We start from the raw sequence: 21,914 nt of genomic DNA on the forward strand, positions 1-21,914 counted from the left end.
TGTCTGGAATCATGCAGATCCCCCCAGCCCAAAACGGGCACAACTCTGCACTCCTCTTGATTCAGTCATTACTTCCCATGGGCACATGACAGAGGTTACTGAGATGTTCTTCTGCTAGATGAAGGCTTATAAGAAAACATTGAAACGTGCTTCAAAAACAGCAATGTGGGTTCGTCACCTCTCTCTGTCAACAGCATCCTGCAGTGTGGAAGCTCATAACAAGAACACTTTGCCCACCCCCACCCTCAAAAATTTCAGTCTAAGCTTCATTAACTGCAGAGCTCCCACTGAAAGGAACACGGGAGCTATCAAATTAGCTCATATGAGTGCCTCATCTAATCCAGCATGCTGTCTGTTCATTAGCCTGTAGCAGATGGTTTAACAGAAGGTGCAAGAAATTCGTCAGTAGACAATTCTGGATTGGAAAAGTGGTTTTTTGGTTGTTCCATCTAGTTTGCTTGTATTTTGAAGCACAAGGATTTAGAGCAGAAAGGACTTCAAAAATACTGAAGTAATTTATAAATTGCATGCATATATTACATTTAAGCACCTAATCTTTTGTTGTAGAAATATCATCTTCTCATTGCTCAGATATTTTTGCCAGTTAATAACATAAACTATTATGACACACCATCTAAAAAGATCTTGCATACCTGAGGTTTTTTTACTTCATTACACAGTCTGTCCTCTTCCATCAGAAAGGGTAGACAGAACACACAATTCCCTTTCCTCATAAAGGCTAGTATTCTGCATATACTTCTAAGTGGAAAAAGTTGAAAAGTGCCACTCTTCCAAAGCCTGTTTATCATCCTTGCCAGTGTCCGACTTCTATTTCTGCTCTCCTTCTGGACAGCAAATGGCTGTACGTAAACAGAGATCTTCATATCTTTACTGACAACTAGTTCATATGGTTGGGTCAGGAAAAAAATAATTTCGGGGCCTATCTTATCTATTAAGCCATCAACACAGAGGAATATTTACTCTGATGTCTCAACGGTGTATATGTATTTTATTTTATTCCTTCTGTTGAAGAAGTAGATTCTAATGTATGTCAACACTGAGTTTCACACAGCACAAACTTACTCAGAGTCTTCTGTAATTTCCAGAAAGCAAAGTAACCTGCCATCCACAAGCATACTGATGTTAACTTTTCATCCAGCACAGTATCAAAGTACACTAGTTAACTATTGCCTTTTGCACTCTTTTTCAAATATAGTTTTTACGATCCAATAAAATGCTAATCTATAATTCTAACCTACTATAATGCCTACTGTAATAATTCCACAGCCCCACAAACTGTATATAAAGAACTCCCTGCCACAGCAACACTCAAATATGGCTTATGTGGCATATGAAGGATGGATGTATTCTTCCCCTTCTCCTGGGGAAAAAAAAAAAAACCAAAACAAACAACCTATGCAATTTATTTACATCTTTGAAAACAACAGAAAACCAACTCAGCCATTTCCTCCTTTCCTTCACTTTTAATAGTAGCAGAAATGAGGAGAGTCATAATATTACAGACCATTTCAGTCATCATTTGAATACCGCTGTTTCTCAGATGGATTCAGTGGCCTAAGTACCATCAGACTTTGATCACTCACAAATTGTTCTAGAGTCCTGGAGGCAGCGTGTGGATCCTCCCAAGGGATGGGGAACGTAATCAGATTGTTCAAGGAATGGAGACTCATTTGTGAATAGCGGGACCTTAGATACTGCTACCATATACCTCAAAGCTAGGTATTAGCATGTGAATTGCTAGACCAGAATTATTAAGGGAAAAAAGACAATGCTTACAAGGCAGAAGAAGGAAAGTAGTTATTGGAAAAAGACAGCATAAAAATTACTTTAAAGACAATGAAAATAAGGCAGCTACAGCAACCTTCCCTTCCCACAGTGTGTTTCCCTCCACTAATAACTTTGACTGTAGGAACTAAGAGAATCTTAGTCTTAAATTGGAAATTCACTCAAAAAATTCAGTGGAAAGCTGGCAAAAGCCAATCAAGTCATCATATTAAATACCTGTATTTACACACAACTTTGTGCACTGTTCAATCTGTCAGAGATAAGAACATGTTCTTGACTGTTCCTTTTGGCCTTGTATTTGTGTTAAAGGCAATCATGCAATGAAATATATGAAGCTATTAAAAAAGTCAGCTTGACGTGAAATACAGTAACATGGAATCTTTTGAAGAATGTATTCAAATTAGTAGATGCAGTTATATGCTGTACTTCAACTGGGACACTGCTGATTTTCAAAAGGCTTTATCTGCCCTCATTTTTTCTTCTGTAAATGGTAATTTCTCCCCCTTCATCCTTTATTATTGCTCTTCATTCACCTACCTCTGCCCAAATCTCACCCTCTCCAATTCCTGCGCATCAATCTATCAATTTTCCTTAATTTAGAAATTACATTTATTTTTGCAATCTTTGCTTTTCCTTTTATCTCTCTCTTTGGGATTTCACTTCTCATCCCCTGTTTATACAGTAAGACTAAACTGTTGAGAACATACAGCATGTCAATACCAATAGCACACTTCTGAGTGCTGCAAGGTTTAATTGTGATTAATCATTATTGAGAGAAAACAGTTTTCTATTCTTCTTTCTGCAATTAAAAGAAACAGGATATTGATTTTCATTTGTTATGATAAGAGTTCCTATTTGCATGGTATGGATTAATTTCAAGATGACTTCTGTAATATGACTTCCAGACAAGATTGTTAAATGACACTGCAACAGGCCAGAACTGAAATAACATATCATAAAAACCATCCCTACTTAAACCGAGTCAAACATTGTGTTGGAGTACATGACTCCACAAGTGTTTTTAATAGGAGGAGCTGGAGCTTTATATTTGCAGTACATGTTAAAGCTATTCTTTCTGACAGATGCCCCAATCCCCCATGTGACTCTGCAGTCCTTGTACAAACTCTTGCAAAGATATTCAGGATATTAAGCTGTAGGATACACACTCATCAAAATGTCTTGCCTGAATAAATTGTAGCTATTACTGCTTTCAAAATATCCATGAAAACTTAGAATTTATGAAAAAAATAATTTAAATGTGGGTCTGATATTTTATTAAAAATAAACCAGTATTTTTAGGAGTCTCCTGTTGACATCAGGCATTCCAAAAAATATTACCTGCTTTCAGCACATGTTTTAAACATCTTGTACGCAAACAATTTTCCTTTTCAAGATATATCTCTTTAAGGAGAGCATCAGAAACCGAAGTGCTGCAGAATAATTAAAATACAGATTTCAGGTCTGCTTTGCTAAAGCTAAGAAGCTTATGTGATCACAAGGTCTGCAAACATCTCTCTCTTCCCCTCCCAATAGTTTTCAACCACTTGGCAGATATTACTGATTTTTGACAGGATAGTGACCTTAAAGGTAGTTAAATCGCTACATGCTTTAGGGAAACAGATGGCCAAGTGAAGAACAAGCTTCTGATGAACATCTCCAATAAATGCCCTGAATGAGATAAAGGCTGGAGTATGGATTCACATCATATTTCACATTAGCACAGCACACATGGTGAGAAACTCTACTATGCCTTCAACATAGTAAAACTGTTGATTATAATCATCAGATGAACCATAAGATAAAAATTCTTAGGAAAATGAGCTTTACTAGCTCCAGACTTCACAGGAGGACAGGCTTGCTGTTAATGATGATCACAGTTAATCAGGAGACAGAAGAAATAAGCAAATACAATATGAAAGATACAGATCATGTTATTTTAATTTTAAATCTAACAAAGATTATCTAACGAAACTTTTAATAGCCAAAACAACCTCTCTCTCAGCATATGTATTGCTACAAATATCTCAAACGAGCAATGCATAGAACTTTTTATGTATATAAAATGTAGAATTTTAAGGTACTGAAAATGTTCATTCAATAATAACCAAGTTGAAAGTGCATCTATAGACTAATCGGGATCCATTAAACCATTTCAGAACAAATTCTGATTATGTTAATGCATACAGCTTTCCTTCTAACTCATTTCAAAACACATCACACTAGGGGAAAACAAAGGAGAGATTGATGAATTCTGTGAAGTCTGTTAAAATTACTTGTTAAACAGCAATGTATGGAATTACCCACTTATAAACCGTCTACACTGCTATGGTACAATTAAAAACGATTGTTATGTTACTTGTTGTCTGTCATTTCACCCTCATTGCCAACACTAACTGCAGGATCATTTGTGGTATTCCTCACATGCACAGAGGTTAAAGTCATGCTCTTGCCCAGCAGCAGTAAAGTTGTCACTCTCAACAAGTAGGCCTGCTTCTACTGTAAGAGAAAATCAGCTCGCTTTCTGGAAGCATCAGTTTGTATTTTCTTTATACCAAGTACAAAAGTCTGTAGCATTTCTTCCAAGGAACAATAGCATCTATTCAAATTATTTTTGCTTTTGCATAGAATTAGACTTTTAGTAGAGACATCTGAAAGAAAATATTAAGTAATAAAAAGGATTTAGTAGCTGATTTCATCCCTAAAGAAAAACAAATCAAAACTCCACTGTGTTGTTTTTACACAGCTTGTCAGGTACACATACGATGATCACAGTGAAAGTCCTGCAGTGAATGAATACAGGTGCTCTGTTCCCAAATAAAGCCTTCCACAAGTTGAGATATTCTTTTTCAGAGATCTGTTGTGCAAAGAGCCTATCTTTGAAAACCAATTCCTATCTAAATAAGAATACACCTAGTATTCAGTTTAGAAGACAGCTATATCCTATAGCACTGCTGAATGTCTTCTGCTCCCTTACATATGTAGTATACAGAAGAGTTCCAGTCTTGCTCCAGAGAGGTGCTCTGGTGTGGAATCCTGTGCCAAGTTTGTACACCCTGTCACAGCCTGGTCTGGAGGCCTTGCAATTTCTGCTCCAAGACAAACCACATACTATGATGCAAAGAATAAAATAAATCCATGTCCTAACAATTGCTCATTTACAATGACGACTGACACTTGCATTTAAACTCCTTCCAAAGTACTCTAATTATCTGTGCTCTTATGTAACTGAAATAAAACAAAATGTTCTACCGGGAAGCATAGGCTAATATTTTATAGACATTAGTAACACTACTTGTGTTTGCTTTGTTCCAGCTCATTTAAAAATATGAGGAATTTATGTGAATTTTTTTTTCTAAAGTACAAATTTTCAAGAATTGAGTCTTAAGTAGGAGAGTCAATATGTACCACATTTTTACCTTTATGCTTTTAGACAATTGCCTGAAACATCTAAGGTGATTTCTTTGTTGACATGCATAATATAACAAAAAGTCAATAAAAGCTATGGGTCTTTACCAAGGCTGTAGTGGGAAAGAAAACTTCAATTACCAGGGACAGAAATCCAGGTTTCAAATTTAGTCTCACCTCCTGTGACTGTAGTCACCAAAAATTCTCCCATCGCTTCTGCAGCCTGACACTGCCACCTATAGCAGTTTCCTGCTATAGATGCTTGCAGCAGTGATGTGGCTAGCAGAGAACAGAATGAGCGGTCATGCTGTGAACACAAACTGTTCTGTGGAAAACAGGTTTGGATGATACATTAGTACAAATATTAGCAACCAATCACTTAAACTGGTGGAGCTGCCGTGGGATTAGCACGGCAGCCTACTGATTTCTAGTCTAGGAGAGATAACCTTTGAGCAGGAGCCATGGCACTCCTTTCAGGGCCAGTTTGGTATATATAAGTCATGGATTACTTTCTAGAAAAAAGAAACGTAAAGCCATCCACCTCACACAGAAGTTGAAGGAACGCTGATTTGGAACAGCACTTTGTGCAATTTCAAAGTTCAAACATCTAAGTCCTCAAATATAGCATGGAGCCTGTCAGAAGCTCGTGGAAGGTACTGCAGAATTTCACCAGCAAACTGTAAACCTTTCAAAACCCTCCACAGGGCTGCATGCAAAGACTAGGAAGTTCAGAAAAGCCAGCAAAAATTTCTAAGCAACACCATAATGAAATCTATGCTTAGGTTCACAGGTATTTACTGAATAATACTGACTGGTACCATTCTACCACGTATTGTTTTGACATGTTCATAAATACATATTCACACAGCACACAACTTATTTTTACCAGAAGCCATCAACATCAGGAATCTAACAGTATTCAGAAACAGACTCTAAGGATAAATGTCACATAAGCATCCCACATTCAAGATGATACTGATACTGGAATTGAGCAATATTCAGAAATAGTACTATAACAATGCTTTCCACCCCCCACCCCCCCCCCCCCCCCGCTTTTAATTCAAGCCCATGGCTCAGGAGACTCAAGTAAGTACGTATCAGGGTAGAGGGTCATTTCAGACTTCTTTGTTGTTTGCTGGTGCTGTTTATATATAAAACACTTGAACACTCATAGGACAGCCACTGGAGCACAAACTTCACAAGTTTCTGAAGTGCAAAATGAAAGACCTTAACCAGCAAGCACAGGCATGGTCTCTATTTCAATTCCACTGGAGAAGCTGAAAGATACACACCGCAGACCATCCTACAAACTGGTGATAATGGGACTATCTGAGAAGCAGCTTCTGTTCCAGATGTTGCTCCAAGACAAACAGAAAAGGAATCTGAAACTGGGCAGGCTTCACAGCCGGATGAGTGTTGTCACCATTGCAGTTCAAAGTACAAGGATGTGGGCAAAAGCATCTCTTTTTCCCAAATATCACATTAGCCCTAATCATTGAATTTAGTGGAAAATATTCAGTGAATCTGGCCTGAGTCTGGAAACAGTCTGGCATCAAGCAAGCAAGCAAGCAAGCAAACAAAACCCCTGCATAAACTAGCTCCCCCCAAATTAGCCACAGATCTAGACTGGCTACTTCTATCAGTCCAAAGTTATCATAATTATGCATAACAACATCTGAAGAGGCTATTAAACATTATTTGGGTTTTAAGCCAATTCCAAACTACAAAGCATTGGATTCACCTTGAATGTAGGATGCAAATTATCTCACATTTGTTCTTACAATTTCTGCTGAAGCATCTGGTATTAGTCATTGTCAGACCCCAGGTTTAATTTAGCACAGCCGTGTCAACATTCAGTCCTCCAGGCCATAAAACTGAAAGCCTATGAGCTGCATTATGAAATTCTGCCCTATAACAATAACGTTAAAGCTAGTGACAGCCGTTCTGTACACACTACGACAAGCAAACCATTCATGAGTCTAACAAACACATTCTCAGTTTTATGTTCTTGTCCAAATTCAGACTGAAATTTATTATATGAATCACTGCTATCCTGGTCTGCTTGCAGACATATCATGATCTCCCCTTCCAAGATTTTGATCTTAACAGTCCAAGATAAACTGTTTTAAGAACTATGCAAATCATTCTCAAATACTGTCAGATCAAATAAGGTCTTTATACACCACCACCCCCTACCCCCCAAGTTTTATTTTATGGAAGTGTAATGGGTCAAAAACAGACTGGGAAAAACATAAAGGAGTCCACTTCTAAAACAGAAAATATAATTTTAAAAGCCCTAAAATGTTAGCAATGTTAGCAAAATTTAAAATCTCAAATATATTATCTAGAGTTCAAATATATTATCTAGAGTTCAGTGAGCCTGCAGAAGAGGTTTATAGATGTCAGGAATATCTAAGACTCACATAGGTATTACAGGACTAAATAAAATAATAAGAAACAACAACAAAACCCATACATTTGATTTCTTCCTGAGTGGAAGCTCACTACAATTAATACAAGCCGATGAGCGTAACTGTCAGGTGTTTCCATCATTATAAAATGGCAGATGCTCTCTGGAAAAGTAAGTTAAATTATTTATCAAACAATTCCAAATATCATCAAATTCAGTGCAGCCAGCCATTCAAACGGCTTCTAATAAATTATTTGATATGGCTCTAATGGAAAGCATGAGTTATTCAGAAGCATTTGCTATTAAGCAGCATCATACTAATGTTTTGAAATTCTACCCAGACACGTCCAGAAGTGACATACTATGAATCACACTACACATATATTATCCTGCTTTTGAAATATTATCAGCAACATCCAAGAATTTACGCAAATTAAGAAACAAGTAATTTTGTGAGTCTTCTCATGATGGAGAACATGCAGATTTTTATTCTGCACAGCCTAAAAGCATTTTCTTTTTGTGCTGAATGAAAAAAAGGTGCCCACATCATTTACCAGATCAACAGCTCATAAACCAAGGCTTCTCCAAAGCCTTAAACAATGCCTATATAGTACAAAGGCAACTTCCCAGTAATAACAGGTTGTACTGTATTGTTCAAGGCACATCCCTTCCCGAGGAAAACCTATTTCAAGATTAAAGTGAAAAAGCTTTTATTCTATTAAAATGAGTGGACTCTTTGTAATTTCAAGAGACTATATGTCACTGTTAATGGTGAAAGGACTCTAGCAAAAGTTGGGAGCAAACTGTCACAAATTCAAGTTAAGGAACACAAGGCCAATGGACACACAGAAGTGGGTAAATTATTTGAGACATTTGATTAAAAAAAAGAAAACAAATAGTCTTCATAAGGTATTTATGCATTTTAAATGAGTATGCTAATGTGCTATTAACCACATTCAAATAAATAGGAAATGTTAAGCAAATGCTTGCAAAGAATAAATTTCCAACTTATGAGAATAAAATGTAGCAATTATACTTAGAATGATGTCATGAAGCAATCTGCCCTTTGGTCCAAAACATTAGCATGGTTTCTACCAGCTTCTAGAACTACAGATGTACATGACTATGATCACCCACGGATGGATGTGAGGTGCACAGTGGCAGGATAAGAAGAAACAAACAAATTGCAACACAGGAAATTGCCATTAGATTAAGAAAAAAAATATAAATTCACCACAAAGGTGGTCAGACACTGGCACCACCACAACCACAGGGACTATGGGATCTCCATCCTTGGAGATGCTCAAAACTCACCTGGACAAGGTCTGAGCAACCTTATCCAACTGGACCTGCTTTGAGTATGGGGACAGGACTAGAGGACACCCAGAGGTCCTTTCCAATCTAAAGTACTCTATGATTTGACACTTTTTTCTTAAAATTCCTTTCCCTATTGGAGATACGCTTTTCCTTTTCCATTTACACTTCATCTGCCCAAGTCTCCCATATATCTGTAATGCTTTTAAAATAAAAATCAGAATTCTCCTTTGTAAGCAATCATGATGAAATCATTGATACAAATGATATAATGTTGCACATTTGGCGCAATAAGACCCGTTTATTTTATGGTAGTTCTGTCACCAGAATCAGCAGAGATACAGTAGCTAGAACAAAACCAGAGATTAATTTACAAAATAATAAACAGTACTGATCCTTGCAGCCCATTATCACTCCTTCCACCTGCATCACCCACATGTTGCAAGCGTTCCAGAGAGAAGAGACACGGGAGAAAATGAAGAGAATGACAGATCAAAAAGGCTCGAGTCACCCTATAAAAAGTATTGCACGAATCAGGTGTGCCACGTACATTAGACCTTACATCGCACGCTGAAGACACACTGCGAAGGACAAAAGCTGTGAGTACCTTTGTTCACGTGCTTCAGGGGTGACCTTAATGAAGATATAGTAAAAGCATCCCGTGTGTACCTGTGGATATTAACCGTCCCAGTTGCCTATACCACCGAAACGATTTTTTTTCTCTAAAAAATGGTGGTTTTTTGTAAAAAAAAACACAACAAAACCACCACGAGGCCTCCAGAACCACTTTCTTCCCCACTCCTTAAATAAGAACTCTGCTATTTTTAAGATGCATTGAGATGGGAAGCACATCTAAAAATAAGTTTGCTGGCGCTCAGCGGGCCAGTGTCTCTCCACACGCCCGTCAGTGACAGGACAGCCGGCCCCGGCCCCTCTCCCCGCCGCGGGGCCGCCTCAGGCGGCCCCGCGGCGGGGAGAGGGGCCGGGGCGGCAGGTGGGGCGGCGGCTTTGTCTCCGATCGAGCGTGGAACGAAGGCGGCGGCGGAGCGGGCGACCGCCGGTTGGCGACCGGGCTCTGTGGAGAAGGCAAAGGGGGAGGTGGGGGGGGGCGGGCGGCTGAGGGGAATGGGGACCCCCCCCCCCCACCTCACCGGCATCCCCGAAACTTTCTGCCGGGCCGCGAGAGGGAAGAGACGCCGCCGCAAGTCCCCCGGAGCGGAGCCGGGGACCGCCGGGTGTCCCCGCCTCTCTTCGTTCATCGGGGCGAGGCCGAGGGCCGCCTCCCCGCTCCGAGCCGCCCGCCATCCGCCGGGGACGCGCCGCGCCTCAGCCGCCCTCTCCGCTCCCCTCCCCGCGCCGCCCGCCCGCTCCCTCACTCACCCGCGCCCGGCGAGCGCAGCCACCGGCGGCGCCTCCTTCCCTCGCTCCCTCCCTCCTGTCAAGTTGAGCCCGGCCTCCCTCCGCCCGGCTCCTCCTTCGCGATCGAGAGCAGCCGCCGCCGCAAACCGGCCGGGCCCTCCCTCAGCGGCGCCTGGCGCCGCCCCGCTCTCACCTGCGTCCACAGCCGCCGCGGAGGGAAGAAGGCGGGAGGCGGCTGCGGGCAGTTCCAGTCAGCGGCGAAATCGCGCCGCCCCGCCCGGAGGTCTCTGCGCGGGGCGGGGCGGGGCGGGCGGTTCCTCCCCGCCGGGACGCCCTGAGAGGGGCTGTGAGGCGGGAATGGCGGTTGCCGTCTGCCCCTCAGGGAAACGCGGCGCGACCTGGGCGTTCGCGGCGGGAAAGCGAAGCAGCCCGGCGAGAGCCCACCGGCATCTGTGGGGAAGGGGTGGCAGGAGGAGAGCCGGCCCGGAGAGGCTTCCCTCGGCGGCGGGGAGCGCTTGGAAACGGTCTCGGCGGTGTGTTACACGATGCCGGCGCCGTTCTCCGTGAGGAGAGGCGGCAAGTGTCCCGGGTCGGATAACCCCGCTCGGGAGGGGAGATGGTCGGTGTGCGAAACAAGGGAAATGGAGACTCTCGAAGGGTGTAAAATCGGGGATTTTCAGGGAAACGCGCGGTGCCGGTAGCACCTGACAGCAGGGAGGTCTCAAAACTGAAATCCTAGTTGGGGTGCGGGTCTAAAATGAGACAAAGCAGAAGGAGAAGCTGCAGCGGCCGCTCTGTGCTCGGAAAAGAGCGGGAACATGGTTCCTGTGTGAGCCAGCGAGGAAACGGTGAAAGCGGGGGGTTTACATCTGCAGTGACAGGTAGCTAGCAAGGTGACGGTATGTACGAAAGGAGTCAACCAGGAAAGACTTAAACCCATTCATGTTGGTTTAGATAATTTTTGAAAACACTGAGGAATACTGCTAGGAATACAGACAAGTTGTGAGAAGGTTGTTCTTATAAGGGTGTATGTGTCGGCTTGGGAAATAAGTTTGTCAGCTGCAAGATACTAAGATATATACCAACTTCTACTCAGCTTTAGGAAACTAGGCTTCTAAAAGCAGCTTGGTGTCCTTTTCCTACGAGAAACACACTGTTCCTTAAGCAGCATAGCTGATGAGGCCTGGTCTCCTCAGGAGGGATGTTCTTTCTCTCCATATCCTTCCACTGAGTCTTCTGCATCTCTCCCTCCTGCCAAAGTCACCTGTAGTTTTTTTCTCCTGTGTGTATGCCGGGCTGGCATCCATGTGCAGAGCCGCCGGTCAAAAGACATGTCATTAATCTTTCCAAATTAATAAGAGGGTCAAGTAAAACTGTGAAATTAGTGGTGATGTTAATTAGTGGATAGACTAATAGGGGTGTCTCTTCTACTTCTCTCTGAATTCTCATGAAATTTCAAAGAATATAGTGTCTTTGAGACTTCTATCCCAGTTCTCCACTTGACCTGTCAAACTGGCAAAGGCTTCAAAATTTTCAAAATACACTGACAGACACAATAACAAAATAATCACATAAGCCCTGTGTTGTTTAGGATTGATTCCAGGCTAAAACCAGACTATATATGACTCATGTTAGTTTGTCATCCATTATAAACCATATGCTATATTACAGTTAGGCACCTCCGTGGCAACTAAATTATTGTGTGACATAAAACATATATAACTCATAGCAATTAGTTTTGAAATTAAAACCCTTGAATCTCAGAGAGTAATTATGAATGGGAATTCTTTATCCAACAAGGATGTATCTAACAGGGTGTCACAGGCTGATGAAAAAGTAGGTATTGTTGTCTATACATCATCCATACACCATCTGTGCTGCGCGTTACTGCCAGGCAGCACAGGCTCGTTAGGGGACAGTGGGGTAATAGACCTCCGCCTGCCTGTTAGTGCTGCTTAGCGTTCTGCAGGACAAGCTCTTAAATATTTTGGGTCAATGTCAGAGCATTCAGAGTGGGGAGGTAGGAGACTGTTTTCTCAGCTAATTCACCATCAGCTAATTCAGTGCTTCAGCCTTCCCTGAAATCTCATCTTTGATGTTCTGTAGGAAAACTGTGTGATAAATACTTACACCTGAGAACTGGTATTCCCCTTACTGTGGGTTTGCCTTTTCTGTTCCCTTTTCCTGATTAACCACCTTTACGGTGTTCCTCATTGCATCCCTTTACTCTGCACAAGAAGTAAATTGTTTGGGCCTGGAGCCATCTCCTGTCCCCAGACCAGTATCTTGGGGATTATTTTATGAGAAAAATCAGCATCTTCATTATAGACTCTGACCTTTATAATAATTAATTAATGAAGATAAGGTATAATTAGCAGAAACAGAAGGGTATTCTGAGGAGATATAGGAAAAGCGTTGTCATTAGCGCCTACGATGTCTTTGCAAGCTGTGCCATCTTGTAGGTTGAGACTAAGCTCTTGGAAAGCATCTTGGAATTTTATAGAGGTGTAAGGTTGCATGAGAACCCCAATTAAATCTCTACACATACAACTTTCAAAAGCCACTGGGATGCAAGAATTTAAAGGTTATACACACAATATTCATCTCTGAGAGCGAGTAGTGTGCGCAAGAAGTTAAATCTTGGCTGAGTCCCTAGAGTACGCTAACCAATGCAGCTCAGCCACTACAGGACCGATTGTGATTGTGCATGCTGGGACAAAATTTCTACTCTTTGGGGGAAAAAAGAGGAGCAGAGGGGAAATTGTGACTTAGAAAGGATTGGGTGACCCCCCTTGCCCTCAGGGCAGCTAGATTTGTAATTATATTTAACTAGGATTTCTCTTAAAGCCACAGGTTAGATAGAGTAAATCTGTTTTTCTGATGGTTTTAGAAATCAGTTATGAGAACCAGTGGCTTCCTGTAGAAGGCAACTCTATCCCACCTGTCCTTTGGGTGTGGAAGGAGAGGGCTATACCAATATTATGCTTTATTTATGTATTACTATTTGAAATACTTGACTTACTTTCACACCAAGAATGTTTTAAAAGATTTTGGAAGGATATAGCTGGATGTTCATGAGTTTAGCTCTTTTTTGTGTGTTAGAATGATTCCAGATGGGGTTAGAATGGTCTTGTTTCAGGTATTGTTATTTTCATTGTTCACTTAATTAGGAAATCTCATTTCTCAAATGCAGATGTGCATCATCCAGGGATTTTTTTGCCATTCTGCCCATAAAACACAATCAGGTCTTTTTATGAACACAAAAAATATGTTATAATTAAAGAACGAGAGGTGATTATTTTAGCATTTCAGCTATCAGGTAATCTATTCAGTAATTTGTTAAACTGTGGATCAAAACCTTGCTAGAACAAGTTGCTAGGAGGCAAGAGCAATCTAAGCTGAAGGACAGAAAGTGAATTAACAGGAACGTAATGTTGAAGGAGTGTGTAGTGATGAAGGACTAGAGGGTGTTGGCATATACACTTTGTGAAAGACTGTTGAGCAGGAAGAGTCTGTTAGAAGTGAGGAAATAGGGCACTGAAACAGACTGAGGGGCTCAGGAAGCTGGTTTGGAAAGAGATTGAAATGATAGGGAGGATGAAGGGAGGGAGGTGAGCTGAGAAAAAAGAGTGTGCAGGGGAAGAAAAGGAATTAAAATGTGTTGAAGGAGAAACACTGAAGGAAGGTAAAGAAGAAGGTATTATGGGGCGATCCTGCGAAACAGTATTGAGTGGCTGAATGGACAAAAGGGATGTTGAAGTGGAAAGTTGAAGGACATTGTAAAGGAGACAAGCTAATGTTGGAGTAAATACTGAACTGGAATCTGTGCAAGAAAGGTCACTGCATGGAAGAGGAAGGGAATGGAGTATCTGAAGTCTTTGAGACTTACTTTCTATTATTGATCTAATGACAGTGGCAGCTCTTCGTAATAGTAAGTAATGATACTTAAGTCCCTTGCGAGCAAATTAGAATACCTGTGTTCTTACGAGGATACTGAATGTTGAATTTCCAGCCTGAAATGATTACTCACAAGGTGTGCATGCTGGCTGAAGGGCTGGGAGTTGGGCTGTCATTTAATAAAGTAGCCTGCACACTTTTAAAGATCACAGAATTTGTCTGGAAGCTCTCCATAAAGCTCAGTATATTTTAGAGTAGAAAGTTGGGGGTTTTTAACATTTTATCTCTGCATCTTTTGGCTTTTAAAATGCCTATTTGGATGACTTAACAGATATTCGGAAGCCACACATAACAGAAATTTTATAGCACAACTTTTAATGGGAAGGAATTTTGTACACTGACAAAAAGAGAGTGATAAGCTATGGCAGTTTGGGTTTCTTTGGTTTCTTCATTTCTCAGTTTCCAAGAAAATGAGGAAACATGCTTGAAATGAATGTCTGGAAAAATCATTCAGAGCTGCAGCTGATAATTTATCAGTCTGATGCAATTAATAACAAATACTTTTCCTAGTTTGGGCATTTTGGTACACCTGAGAGCAGAATATTGTTACAGTGTCTTTTGGAAGAGAGAGCAACCTTCACAGCAGCTAACATGGCTTGAAGTCCCCAACTTTTCTGCTCCTTTCCACTTCTTCAGTTAACGGCTTAGTGACAATGAAGGACAAAGGAAACCTTTAGAAAATTTCAAAATTATAAAATTCAAATTATTTGATATGATGGCAGGAAGAAGGCATTAAGCACCTTTCTGCTTGACACTTCCCTGCTTTTTCAAAGTATATAGGGTACAAGCGCTCTTCAGCTGTTGCATTACATTTACTTACACTTTGGTAACACTCAAACATCAACTCTTTTTGCTCAGTTGTGACAAGTTCTGTCAAATATGTGATTTTGCAAACTCCTTTTCCGGTGTTAACAAATGCAACATTAGCAGAGACATAAAAGAGGAAGTTGTTATTGCTAAGAACTGACACTTCCTTTCTCTCCTGACATTGAGAACTATTTTTAAGTAAAGTGTAAATACCTAAGATTACATCATTTTGTATTAGGCAGAGCTTGCCCATTTCTTTTAATTTAGGACAATCCAAGAAAATCCTGTTTCCATTCACTGAAGGCCAGGATCATGGAAATGCATGAAAATTACATTCTTAAATACAGTCTCAGTTATTTCCAGTGACTGGAACGAATCTTACCTTTTAAAAATTTGCACTTCCTTTGCAGAGTCTTTAGTCTAGAAGTGTCTTAATTCAACGATGAGATTTCAGGCAGAACTTTGACAACTACTAACTCACCAGATTTGTGAACTGACCTCTGCCAGTTTCTGTTAGTTGGGCTAAGTGTGGACAGATTGAATGGGAGGTGATGGTGGAGCTGACACTTCATCTGTCAGAAGTGAGGAGAGGGGGATATGTTTGATGACTTCAGGACACCACCTAGAAAACATGCCACATGGAGATTCATCTTTTGGGGAATAATGGAGGAAATGCATTTTGATGACGGCCTTCATCAGTTCATGGAGGGAGGCACTGTCTTGAGGTACTTATGTTCACCATCCCTCAGACGTCTGCTCACCCTTCAGATGCCTTCCACTAACTCTGCTTGCTATGCAGTTGTATCTAATTATACTGATTTTTCAGGCAGGGGAACCAAAAGGTAGATATTGGTTACCAAAGTCTAAATAAATACAACTGTTTGTCCCCTCTAAAGGACTCAAGCATGCAGTGTATTTCTCTGTGACTTCTTGACTTTCTTTGTTGTTTTTACCAGTGGAAAGGGGGTGCAAAAAGGCAGTGGTTTTTGACACTGCACAAGCAACTTCTCCAATAGCATGATTTGATTCAATGCAATTGTGAATAGGGTCATAGCTGATTGGGAAATAAGCCTTAATGAAATAATTGTAGTTGTTTAACAGGAACTACAATACTAGACCAAGCACTGAAATTATATTCCCCATGTTAGAACATTTCACGAAGCATAAGGAAGAAGATGTTACTCGCTAAATGTGTACTACACCAGCTTCATCTGTGTGCTGCTTCTCTGATCTGCGCTGACAGGTGAATGACATTGCTGTGTCTTCAACAAGACATATGGGACTCTAACTTTAGTATGCTTGCTTGGATTTGTGTGTAGCAGCATGACCAAGGTAATGACACACAAATGCAGTGTGGTTTTACTTGTTAAGATTTTGGAGACAACAGAGACCCTAATTTTAGAACTAAGACTTCTCATGCTCACCTGGAGACTCTGTTAAGAGTGGTAATAAGCCTAGTGTGTGTTAACACATGGGCTCTTTGAAATAGAAACAGCCGCTATCTCTGACTGTTGTTAAGTCTCATATCAAATGTTCTGCTGTCTCAGTAGTGTGAGGGCTGGCTGGATATTACTGCATAATGAGCCAAACAGCAAATAAGAGACCTTTCTCACTTACATTTCACAGCATATACTGCTTGATTTTCAAAGGTATTACATCCATGGAAACTGAGTTTCTTCAAAGTGGGAGGTGAGACCTTTTTTAATGAATTAGTGATCTTAGTAGAAAATGTCGGACTGAGGTGACACATGCTAAAGTATGGGCTACTTGAGGAAGAGCGGCAGAGAAGGTAACTGTATGTGTGTGCTGCTCATGTAAAACTAGTTCCCTTTGCTGCTTGAAACATCATCACATTTCTAGAAACTCTAGAAAGAAAATAGATATAATTAGACCCTGTTTTCACGTCTGTGCTTAGAATCCAGGTGACTTAAGCAACTGTCCCTTTCCTTACATATTTTTGCTATTTATTATGAATGATGAAACTGTTTTGCAAGCAATAAACAGGAGAGGCTTTTCACTTCCGGGCAAAATACTTATCCCAATAAATCAGTTGGACAAACAGGCGAAAGTTGGAAAAGTAGCATAAAGCAGACAGCCCTAGACCCTGATTTTGTTGAAATATGTTGGTTGCATGTATCATGGGCATGTGCATGTATGCATGCACAGGCACAGCCCTGTGTATTTTCAGCCTTTTTTGCTAACTGCGCTGGTGGTGAGCTGTAACACTGAGGAACAGACCCTCCTTTGCACTCTGGAGTCCTCTGGGCTGGAAGGAAGGTGAAGGCCTACTACAGTCTGCTTCAGCAACTGCTATAGCCTTTGTTTCTCATTTATGTGTGTGGAAAATTAATTCTACAGCCCCCTCTGTCCTACTGCCTCCTGTTCCTCTACAGCCCTCTGTTGTAAAGGAATTATCTCCTTACACAGTACCTTTCAGTATAAAACAGCAGTGAATCTCACTTTTGCTAAGTGTGTGCTAGTGACTGTAAGTACAAGGATGAAGCAGTACAAATCAACAGGCAGTGGTTTAACCTTTATGAACAGGTAAAGATAGGCAGGACTGCACACGCTTCCTGGACCTCTAGACTTAGAAATTGTCACAAATTCCCATTTCTTGTTCCTTCAGACCCAAACATGCAGCAGAAGTTTCTAGGCTGCCTTTCTGATGTCATTTAATTCTATACCTGAAGTCACCATACGATGCACAAGGCTGTAATCATCTCATGCTCTCTGTTGCTTAAGTTCATTTTGCATAAATGCCTAGTGTGTCACCATCCTAAATTGAAGCTGGTTATTATCAAAGGCTCTTGTTTTCTTACACAGTACAATCTTTGTTATAGGAGTCATAGTTTTTAGGGCTATTGACAGAAAATACAAACCTAAAAACTCATGAGTATGTTTAGATAGATTAAAAGTGATGAGTTTTTTTAAACAAGGGGGTAGGGCAGCTTCCTTTAAACGTGTTTTTGTTTATGGAATAAAATCAATACTTAACAATAGTTACCTTTTTCATTCCACAGCCTCCTTAAAGAAGAATTTGAAGTTGTCCTTAATTGCACGGTAGATGCTCCGGGTGGGATTCAGCTGCCTCAGCACAGACGTCTGGTACTCTTTGAGAAGCCCTGGGGCAGCTCAGACATCTGCCTGTGGATGGCAGATACAGGTGGGGATCTGTTGAGACACCTGCTGTCCCAGAGACCGTACCTAGACTTCTCAAATGGCACTAGATACCTATGCTTAGTCAGCTGAATTTCCCCCCTTCTGGCAAGGACTTGCTTGCCAGAATTCCCCTGGTACACATTTCTAGGCTTTAGAAGTCCTAATGCTCATTTTGGGTTTAATTTTAGTGGGAGTTTGCTCAGCAGTGTATAGAGGTTCCATTGCTGTCCGCTGTCGTCCTCTTTTCAAGTGACTACTAGATTAATGCCTGCCTGCTTGATGAAAATAAGTGTGTTTGGGGAAGGGCCTGAATCTTTAACACAAGGAATTTTGTTTAATTTAGTTTTTTGTCCAGAGCTATGCCCTTAAGAAGCAAGTATTTAAATCTGCGTTAAGATTTAATTTGTATGACTGAAAATTCAGAGTAATTTCATCAGTTTCAGAAGCATCATTTCAGATATTCAGCAATATGAGTGAGTGCAGAATTAATACATAAATTCATACAGTAATTAAGGTACAATAATCTATATAAGCATATAATTTAATCCCCAATTTATGCCCTCCGTCATAATGATAAGGACAAATGCTTCTGCTGTCAGAAATAATTATATCATTACAATTTTGGATCCATTGGTTTTGTGTTACAGTATTCTTTCAAGAATTGGTTATTTTATACCCCCTTTTGTTGAAGTCCATTTGACAACATATTTATCACTGCATCAATATAATTTTCTATTTCTACTAGAAATTTGGAACCAATATTGGTGTATCCCGAGGTGCCTGACTGCAGTAGAACCGTCAAAGGTGTTTGCAAGTGCATCTAGTCCCTGTCTCAAGGGTGAAGTGATCTAATGTTTGCTGCTGCCAAAAGGAAGAAGACTCTCCCTTGTCCCCCATTTTTCTCCTCTCCAAGATCCTGGTTGCACATTTCTGTTACTAAACCTTATGCCAGCTGTGTAGTCACTGAACTCTGCACAAGCTCATTTATTTCACCAACCTGATAGAAAACTAGTCCATCAAAAAAATGAGTCATTTTCTGGTGGGTTAACAGTTTGAATTGGCTCCCAAAAAGGTCGGATAAATGCCAGAGCTGAGAATTGGGGTCATATAGCTGGGCATTGGAGAGAGGCAGAGAAAGAAGAGTGGGGAAGCAATGAGAGCAAGACATTCCACTTTGGTAAATCATGATAAAGTCAGCTGCTTGTATAACCACAACCAGAATTCACAACTGGAAGAGTACTTGGAAATGGGGTATTGCTGTTACCCTTAGCTCTGTAGATCTCAAGGCCAAACTATGTGCTGGGCCATGGATTTAATGAGCAGTTAGTATGGATCTGTGCAGAACCAGATCCCCTAAAGGAGCCAGTTAAGGTATATATTTAGTCAGATTTCATGTGGTCACTGCTGGATTAACAAAGTCATGAGATACCGATTCTGAGTATTCGGCATGCTGCATTCTGTCCAAGTTTGTTTGCATTTACCTGTCACTTGACTTCCATATAGATTTCCAGGTGCCAGCCTTGTTGCATAATGCAACTTTCTGGTGTGATTGGTTCAGCTTTTTGCTACCAAAAAGCCAAGGCTAGCACTTTGACCAACTGAAGGGATATTTCAGAGCTCAGATTGACAATATGAATAGAGGATTTCCGTACACAAAATACTTGCTTTTTAAAACTAAAGGCAGCACACAAATATGTCATCCAACAAAATGTTTCTGGGCACTGAAAACCGGTGAAATAGGTGTGATGCTTTGAGCGGATCAGTAATTAAGAGATATACTGCTCTGCGTTATTCATAAATCTTCCTAATTGCAGGAGGAACTTAGGCAAATACATTTCATATGTGGTTTGAGGGTCTTGGCATTATAAAAATCTGGCATTTTTTGTATCCTGAGAGCAAAGTCTGGGTCTAAAAGGTCCAAACATAAATATGCTCAATTTAGCACGCTCAGGAAAATCAAGGATGAGTCAATTCTAAAGGGATTTCAATCAGTGGTGCCAGAAAGTCTAGATAGTTCAAAGCTGAACCCTAGATAGCTAAATTTACCAGTGGGGGGGGGGTTATATCCCAGAATACCAAGACTAAAAGTCCTTTTATGTTAGATTATGAACTGTTTACTGGGGACACTGTAACTTTAAGCATATTTATAGTTTAAGTATTTGTGGAGATGCTAATAATGACACTTTTTTTTCCCCCATTTTATTTCTTCTTGATTTCTGCTTTCTGAAACCATGAGCAATATTTCTTTGAGATACCAAGATGCTGGCTCACAAAATGTCCTGACCCAGTTCTGAGCCCACTTTTCTAAAGAACTTGGTCTGCCCACCCACAATAACTGAGGACATGGGTTTGGAAACAAAATTTTAAAAATTGCCTTGATTAATCATTTAATAAATTAGGAGGAAATTAACTGCTTGCTCGTGGTGGCTTCACAAATAATTCCATGATTTCTCAAACGCTGAATGTAATCTAAGGAAAACCAAAAGCTTCCATACACTTACTAAATTAACTCATAAAAATAATGTCATAAGATGCAGCTTTCTCAGCTGTTTTGAAAGGAAGCCAATATGCTTTTTGAAACTTGTCTTAAATCTTTTCATAACTCTTTTATTTTAAAGCTTCTGAGCTGAACTGTGCATTCAATGATTTGTGCTTTAGTAGAAGCCCAGGAGTATATACCTGCCTTTTGGAGGATTCTGTTAGCTGTCTCTTCATTAGAAAAATGTAATTCCAAATATTGATGAACAATACATACTATAATGCATATGTGCTTTCAAACAAACTTTGTCAATAAAACCTCATACTTTATAAAAACTTTCTGCTTACTGTGTTACTAATATAATCTTAAAATATTAATACTGGAAGGAACCTTATTTGTATGTGGCTGCTTATTTGCTATTTGCATTTCACTAGGTTACATGATGAAAGAAAATGTTTTTCAGTCTGTTTCCAGGGATCTTGTATGAATACTCACTTTTAATTGTGATGTAACAGAGGAATATTTGAATTTTAAAAAAAAAAAAGGTTTTGTGTTAAAAAAGTCCTTATAATGGCTTTCAGATCTACAGATAAAGAGTAACACATAGGAGAAAAATGTTTCTTAGTATTTTCGTATTAAATATATTGCTTCCTTTTTTCTTCATGCTTTTTAAGCTATTTGTTAGCATTGGTTTGAGGGAAAGAGAGGCCTTTGTCTGTGGCTCTCCTTTCTCCCTTACTTGCAAATACTAAAGGAAATAATGAAACTTCTGTTAGTGCAGCGCCAAGGAGCGTTACCTGAGTCTCCGCCTGTGGTCTCGTGACCTGTTCAAGCCGATTTAAATATTGTCAGCCACCGAAAGTGGCACCACGCTTTCCCCCATCACTGGTTGCTGATTCCTGACCTCTCCCTTGCAGCAATGCTGGCCTTTCTCTGTTTATTCAGTGAGCTCAACCAGGGTAGTGGTAACTGCTGAGAGGCAGCCCTGCAAGAAAACCCGGCTTAGTACCAGCCTAGGGTGGGGGCAAGAAGGGGAAACTGCATTTCAGCCCAGAGAAGTGGAGACGTGGTGCGTGGAAGAACCTTGGCCAAAGCTATTCCTCCAGGACACGTTTTTCTGACAGCACAGCCCATCTGCTGCAGCTACGCTGATGAGATGATCTGACTGCGCGCGTGTGAAGAAGGATCAGTAAAACCATTCCAGCAAATCTGCTTGGG

General features: G+C 40.6%; 1 protein-coding gene across 1 annotated transcript in view; it reads right to left on the reverse strand.

Moving 5' to 3' along the window:
* The window catches only part of FRY (FRY microtubule binding protein), a 253,298-nt gene extending 242,896 nt beyond the window's left edge, over nucleotides 1-10,402 (reverse strand). The window contains exon 1 of the mRNA XM_069808041.1: nucleotides 10,316-10,402. The gene's annotated coding sequence lies outside the window, so the exon portion shown is untranslated. The remainder of the gene's footprint in view (nucleotides 1-10,315) is intronic.
* Between the last annotated feature and the right edge of the window lie 11,512 nt (nucleotides 10,403-21,914).

This window comes from Haliaeetus albicilla, chromosome 20, assembly GCF_947461875.1.
Source record: "Haliaeetus albicilla chromosome 20, bHalAlb1.1, whole genome shotgun sequence".
Lineage (NCBI taxonomy): Eukaryota > Metazoa > Chordata > Aves > Accipitriformes > Accipitridae > Haliaeetus > Haliaeetus albicilla.